An 8027-nucleotide genomic window follows, 5' to 3' on the forward strand; every position below is an offset into this window, starting at 1 on the left:
AATGCCCTCCTTCATCAGGACACTTGATGATGCCTGCAGCCTTCCATCCTGCCATGAAAGTAGCCCCACTTCAATTTTCTGAGTGGAATTTCCTTCTGGGACCTTCTTGAATTTCTCTGCTCAAGGTCATCTTCCTAAACACCTGGGCCTGAGGTTTTGGAGCCATCCCCTCGCTTCCCCCTCAGTGGGCTGGAAGGAAATTCAGAAAGTCACAGCAGGGTTCAGCAGATTGTCAGGCCGTGGATTCACACTGAACTTAAAGACTAGACCCACCGCCCTTCCTGGCCGACAGGAATTCATCCCCAGGAGCCCACAGGCTATCAGTAACAGCAGGTCCCGTAAGGAGAGGAGAGTCCCAGGTCCCGCCTCCCACCCCCGTCCAAAATGGAATGTGTGAACCCAGGTCGCGTCTCTGTGGCCTTGAGCTCAGAGACCCCGAGCAGCCTGTACCAAGAAAGAACTAGGGCACAGCTGAAATCCAGAAGGGAGAGGAAACAGGCGGAGATCCACGGGGAACAATGTCTATTTCTTAATCCGTCTCCTGCCCCAAATAGCTGGGCTCTCCTCCCCCACTGGTGTTTACTGTGTCCCTCTCCCTGGCAGCAGGTGCCACCAGGCCTTAAACTGGGTCACAGAGGGCGGCGAGGAGCCGACCAGGCCCTCAGGCCACATCCTCCCCTGACTTCACTCCCCAGGCTCCAGACTGGAGGGGCAGAGCCCAGACTCCAGGTGGCCCCTGCCCTCCAGGGCGTCCCGGCGGGGCCCCGGCTGCCCGGAACCACAACCAGCGAGGGGGGCATGCTCTGTCCATCCTGTGCGGGGGCAGAGGGGCCACACTGCCTTCCCACTGCAGCCGCAGTGAGTCCCCTGAGGGACCCCTCCTTCCCAGGGCAGCCAGAGGGCCCACACAAGGGCTCCCGACACCCTGGGGGCAGAGCTAGTGTAGAGGATAGAGTGTAAATTGCAGAATCAGAAAACAAACAAATTAAACCTCAGATGTGAAACCCCAGGCCCCCGAGCACAGGGAGGGAGATGCTTGCTCAGGATAACCCAGCAGCGGGGAAGTGGCCAAGCGCAGGCCCCAAGCACCGCTGCTCACCCCCTCAGGCCTGCGGCCACGTGTCTGCCCCTCCCGTCCGACCCCGCCCCTCCTGTCCGACCCCGCCCCTCCCGTCCGACCCCGCCCCTCCCGTCCCGACCCCGCCCCTCCCGGCCGACCCCGCCCCTCCCGCCCGACCCCGCCCCTCCCGGCCGACCCCGCCCCTCCCGTCCGACCCCGCCCCTCCTCCTTCCCAGGATCCCTGGCATCTGGTCCTGATGGCGCCTTTCTCTCCACAGGTTCTGTCGGAGCATGGTTTCGGCCTGATCACCACAGACATCCGGGAGGGACAGACCTTTTACTACGCGGAGGATTACCACCAGCAGTACCTGAGCAAGAACCCCGACGGGTACTGCGGCCTCGGGGGCACCGGAGTGTCCTGTCCCCCGGGTATTTATTATGGACGCAGAATTCACATGTTGGAACCCTAGCCCCCAGCATGGCTGTTTTTTGATGGTGACACTAAGGAAAGAATGAGCTTCCCAAGTGGTGATAATGGTAAAGATGCCAGCTGCCAATGCAGGAGACATAAGAGACCCGGTTCCATCCTTGGGTCCGGAAGATCCCCTGGGGGAGGGCATGGCAACCCACTCCAGTATTCTTGCCTGGAAACTCCCATGGACAGAGGAGGCTGGTGGGCTATAGTCCATACAGTTTCAGAGAGTTGGTCACAACTGAAGCCAGTTAGCTTGGTTAGCATGCATGCTGGGAAAGAATTATGGCTAAATGAGGTCACAAGGGGCAGGGATGTCTCACTCACTACCTGAATCCACAGGGAGGCCACGCGAGGCCACAGTGTGAAGGCAATGGTCTGCAAACCTGTAAGAGGGTCCTCCCCAGGAACTGGGTCAGCTGCCACCTGGATCTTGGACTTCCAGCCTCCAGCACTGTGAGAAGATAAATTTCTGTTGTGTAAGCCAGCAGTCTATGGCATTTCATTAGGGCAGCTCGGTTTGACTAAGCCAGAATGAAAAAGGAATCTCTCCCTATGTGGTCGGCCCTTGAGGTCACAACAAAAACACTTGAAAGGAAGCAGGCAGCTGTTTTGTGGTTCACAGTGGCTTTTTGAAATGCACAAAAGCATTTTTCAAGTCTTGTCTTTGAGATATAATTTAGGAAATTGACCTTTTTAAGACATATGGTTCCATGAATTCTGACCACTGCCATATGGTTGTGTAACCACCACCACAATCAAGGCATAGCGCTTTCCACCACCCCAGGAAGTTCTCGGGTGCCACTGGGAACCCGGCCCCTGCCCCAAATTGCAGCCTCTGGTGACAGTTGGTGTGCTGTCTCTGCCTGTCTGTGCAGCAAATGGAAGGGAGTAGCTAGCCAGCCTCTTCAACTCGGCAGAAGGCCTTGGAGGTTCCTGTTGTCAGTGGCCTGTTCCTTTTCATTATTCGGGGCTATTGCTGTTGTCTGGATGGACCACTGATAGACAGGTAGGGTGCTGTTTTTAAGTCAGTCATGTCCGATTGTTTTGTGACCATATGGACTCTAGCCCACCAGGCTCCTCTGTCCATGGCATTCTCCAGCCAAGTATACTGGGGTGGGTTGCCGTTTCTTTCTCCAGAGGATCTTCCTGACCCCAGGGACTGAACCAACATCTCCTGCATTTACAGGTGGATTCTTATCTGCCAAGCCACCAGGGAAACCCATGTAGGGTGCTAGTTTTCAGTAATTATTTATAAAGACTCCCTAAGCATTGTGTGCCACACCACACATGTCTTAGTGTGGACATGTGTCTTCCTGCAATGGTGTTTTGATGAAAATGTGAATTCATGCATACATGTGCTGGGATATTGGGAATTCTTGAGGATCTGAACGACGATTGTGCACATGCTGTGTTCTCCTGTTCAGAAGTTCAGGGCGAGCCATGGAAGCCATGTAGTTAAGCCAGGTGACCTTGTGAATCCTTTACTTATGTCCTGTCCACCGTATGTGAACACGTGCCCTCCAGGGCCCCGAAGTTTGCAAACACTTATAGCTGCAACGAAATATTTCTCTCCACTGAGCCCAAATTCATGTTGCTTTCCAAAGAACAGAGATAAGAGGTTGTGTCTCCCATTTTCAGGCCCCCTCCTGGCAGAGAAAAGATTTTAGTTAGGTTGATGAATTCTAACGTAGGACTCTGAGTCTGTGCTCACTCCATGGTGTCATCTGATTTGTTAGGATCAGCAGTCTCGGGTCCCTTCCGAAGAATACCTTCAGCTCTCTCTTTTCGTGCTGCATCAGTGAATCTGAGATGCCTCGATTTACAGGAGACCAGCTGGTGTGGAGTCTTCCACTCTGCTGCCCTCCACCTCTCCAGTTCCACACTGACCTCCGCATCCCAGAGGACTGGCTCATGGAATCATCAGCTTCCGGTCCAGGATGCCTCCTGGCTGTCTTGTCTGGACGGAGCTGGCTCCACCCAGTGCCCTATTGTGACCTGGGCAGCAGGCTGGGCCGTAAGAGTGCGGGCACAGACAGCGAGGCCCTGAGGGGTCCCTCTGAACTGCACATGAACCGGCCTGCCTGAAGCCTCTCCATGGGCTTGAGTCAACAGCAGGCCAATGACAGGATGGGGGACGGAAGAGCCGCGCTCCTGCTGCCGGTTGCTCTGCTGCTGCGCTGGTCACACAGCAGCCTGGGACGTAGGTCTCTGCTGCCGTCCGTGGTCTGTGCCTCTCACTCCTTGGCCACCAGGTGTATCACCTGGGAGCTTGTTCCAGGGGTCAGGCTCTAGGATGCAGATTCTGTAGTTCTGGGTGGGATCCGTGGAACTGCCCCTGGACCAGGGCCCTGGACCAGACTCTCAGATCATTGGTCCCCACATGCCCCCAACTGTGGAGAAGCCTGGTGTGTGTAACATCTATGTTAGGTACCAGTTTTTGAGTGAATGGCCAAAGTAAGTAAACCCCTTGAGAAGGGTACCCAGCTGTCCATCTGAAGATGCTAACTAGCCCTGTCCTGCAGCTTTAAGGCCCCGTGTGATCCTTAAAGAGGAATTTCTCTGCTGTTTTCTCTTTGAAAACATTCTGAAGGATCATGTGGAGCCTCATTGGTCTAATGCAAAGAATAAATAATAGAAGCTCTAATGAAGGCAATGTCTTAATACCTACCATGGATTCATCTCCCTGGGTCTGAAGAACTTATGGAGATGCGTGTTATATTTTCAATTTGTTGATTGACAGATAGCAAACCTCTATTACATGCTGGGAGCTGTTTATTTTTTAAAATTGGAGGATAATTGCTTTACAATGTTGTGTTGGTTTCTGCCGTACAACAAAATGAATCAGCCTTAAGTGTACAGGGTGCCCTCCCTCCCACCCCATCCCACCCCCCTAGGTGGTCACAGAGCACCAGGTTGCACTCCCTGTGTTATAGAGCAACTCGGGAGCTGTTTGAGGAGAGAGATGTTTTTTGGTTTTGTCTTTGTTTTGGCTGTGCTGTGTGATCTTAGTTCCCTGACCAGGGATCACACCCATGCCCCCTGCAGTGGAAGCGCAGAGGCTTAACCACTGGGCAACCGGGGAATTCCAGGAGAGAGATGTTTTACTGCAGAGAATGACATATCAATTCCTACCCTTAAAGAGTTTTACTGTCTAGTGTCTGGAGGGAAGTATTAAACATAGAAATGAGTAAATATAAGTTAATTCTGGTTCCTGTTAAATGGTATGAAACATATAAAACAGGCTAATGTGATGGGAGATCTGCAGGGGAGTGCTGAGACTGTCCTAGAAGGCAGTCATGGAAAGCCTTCCTGGGACGACAAGACTTGGGTGGAGACCCATCCTATGAGAAGGAAACCTGTTTCCAAGCAGAAGTGACAGCAAGTGCAAAGGTCTTGAGCTGTGAATGAGTCCAGTGTGTTTTAGGGGTAGACAGGCTGGTATAGTTGGAGCAGAGTGAATGGGGGGAGGGTGCTGGAGTGGGCTCATAAAGGCACAGTGAGGACTTTGGGATTTTATTCCCGTGACAGTGGGAAGCCATCAGAGTCTAAATGGGAGAGTGAAAAATGAGATGCGCTTGAGAAAGACATTCTGGCTGCTCCAGAGGACAGACTGTGGGGGTGCAAGAGTGGAAGTGGGGAGAAGCATTAGTGGGCAGGACAGGATAATGGCCAGGCTGGGTTTATAGCCAGAGGGATGCAGAGGAGTGGCAGGCTTCGGTTTCAACACTGTTTGGTGATGTTGATGGAACTGGTCGCATGTGGGGAGTGAGAGAAAGAGATAACTCAAGGATAACTCCAGCCTGATCTTCTTGCCTAAGCAAATAGATGGGTGTGGTACCATCCGTAGAACTGTGCCAGGCACACGAGAAAGACATAGAAGCGAGGTTAGGCAAGTAGACGGTTCAGTTTGGGCTGCTTTAATTTGAGGCGCCTCTTAGATGTTCTTGTGAACTATGGAATAGGGCAGTTGTTAAGGGGGGAGCTCAGCAGAGAGGCCTGAGGGGGTAAGCATGAGAGCTTTGGTCTGTATAATGGTGATACTTGAACTTGGGCTGGGCTGGGATACTTCAGCCAAAATGCGTAGGGAATGAAGTGGTCTGAGGACTCAGCCTTGAGTTTTGGAAGAGGAGGTGGATTCAGGGAAAGAGTATGAGAAGGAATGGCCACTGATGTGGGAAGACCAGCAAGGCCATCCTCCCAAGGAAACAGTGCACAGAGGTAACCCCAGATTGAACCAAGAGTCTTGGGCTCAACTCAGACTCCCTGATCCAGACTTGAATGAAACCAAACGTCATCCCTTTAAATTGATGTGACATGAAAAAATAGGCAGCAGATTGTGTTAATACTTATCTTTGTACTGAAGATGAGAGGACAAAGGCTCAGAGAGGTTAAATCAGTGGCTCTAAGACACACAGCAAACAGTGGGGCCAACTCAGAACTTCTGACTCCAAACCCTACTTCTTTCCCTCCCCACCAGGTTCCCTGCCAGGCAGGAACTTTCCATGCTAAAATCTGGAAGACGTGAGTTGTCTCTCCAGTCATGTTTCTCTTTATCTCATGGTGACATATACCGAAAGGGTCTTTTGAGGGAAAAAAAAAAAGATTTTCTGAGACATCCTGACGGTGCAGGCAAAGAAAAAACAAGTAAAAACCTGAGATGAGACCTCCCTATCTTAATCTGTTTGGTCACACCTCTGGACCTGGATCAATTAGTCACCTGGGGAAAAAATCTGTAGAGTCTGTGGTAATTTCATTCCAGTGGGATTTGCAAGGGAAGATCTACAAATTCCCCCTCCAGGAGTTTTGCTCTGTGGTGCTGGCAGACCCAAGGCTTCATTCAGTTTTCTATCTGCAGATTATAGAAACGACTTAGGATCCCAGCATCTTTGTGTATGTGTTAGTCACTAAGTCGTGTCTGACTCTTCGTGACTCCATGGACTATAGCCTGCCAGGCCTCTCTGTCCATTGAATTCTCCAGGCAAGAATACTGGAGTGAGTTGCCATCTCCTTCTCCAAGGGACTCTCCTAAAATTCACAACCATGTGTCTCTTATTTTCCAAGCCAGTCCCAACTCTCATTTTCCACAAAGTTGGGCCATTGAGATGCAAAAATATAGAATTTTTGTACTCGCACAAGATTTTTTGTGTAAATACATGCACATTTCAATTTGCATGACCACTGACCGCTGCACTTAAACTATGGTATTTAAAATCACATACCTCTTAAACGAAAATTCAGAATGAGGAAGCTAAAGTTTGCTTCAATGTTTACATATAAGACTCAGAATAAAAACAGTAATGTTTTATATTAACATAAAATGAGAGGATGGACCTTCAGATTTCTGCATGGTTTTCCTAAAGATGTGGCATCAGACTTGTTCAGATACAGTATTGAGGGGTGAAGACCATATGGTGGCATGGAAAAGTCTTACACAAGTATACAGATTCTACCATTTGTTATATTCCACTGTGTGAGGCCCTGGGTCTCTCCTCCCTCTCCCTTCTTCCTGCTCTTAGTGAAATGTGGCCAAAGAATGAACATTTCTGAGAAGTCTGAAGTTTTGGAAATCATAGGCGGGGAGCCTGCAAACATCAGAGATTTCCCCTGGCAGATTCGTATCCTTGAAAATGGGAGTCATCTCTGTGGAGGATCCATCCTCAGTGAGTGGTGGATTCTGACCGCAGCCCATTGCTTCAAAAGCAAAAATGAGTAAGTGTTGCGGATAGACTTTTTTTCAAAGCAATGTAGTAGAATATTTGCCCTGTGTTGTTGTTTAGTTTCCCGGTTGTGTCTGACTCTTTTGTGACCCGATGTACTGTAGCCTGTCAGGCTCCTCTGTCCATGGGGATTCTCCAGGCAAGAATACTGGAGTGGGTTGCCATGCCCTCCTCCAGGGGATCTTCCCAACCCAGGGATCGAACCCAGGTCTTTGGCATTGTAGGCAGATTCTTTACCATCTGACCCACCAGGGAAGCCCAAGAATACTGGAGTGGGTAGCCTATCCCTTCTCTAGGGGGAATCTTCCTGACCCAAGAATTGAACCAGGGTCTCCTGCATTGCAGGAGGATTCTTTACCAGATGATCTACCAGGGAAGCCTTTTGACCCTACATGCCTATTATCTTTTTATATTATCTATATATTTTCTATTATTTCATTGTGTATATTTTAATTATATTAATTATATTTGATTTGTATATTTATATAATCATATTATAATTATAATTTATTTTAATTTATATTTATTTTAATATTTATATTATTTATTTTTATACTTTATATTATTTATATTTTAATGTCATTTTGCCCCTATATGCCTATTATATTTGCCCCTACATGCCTACTATTCACATTCATCAGGCATAAAAGAGAATACAAGGAGGTGGACACCTGTGTGGTTAAATACGACCCTTTGCGGGTGGAAAGAAGCTGTTCTCCCAGGACGCACACGGCTTGCTGTGTGGGTTCTGCGCCGCAGAGCAGGTGTTCCTTTA

Source organism: Dama dama, chromosome 29, assembly GCF_033118175.1.
Source record: "Dama dama isolate Ldn47 chromosome 29, ASM3311817v1, whole genome shotgun sequence".
In the NCBI taxonomy this organism is placed as follows: domain Eukaryota; kingdom Metazoa; phylum Chordata; class Mammalia; order Artiodactyla; family Cervidae; genus Dama; species Dama dama.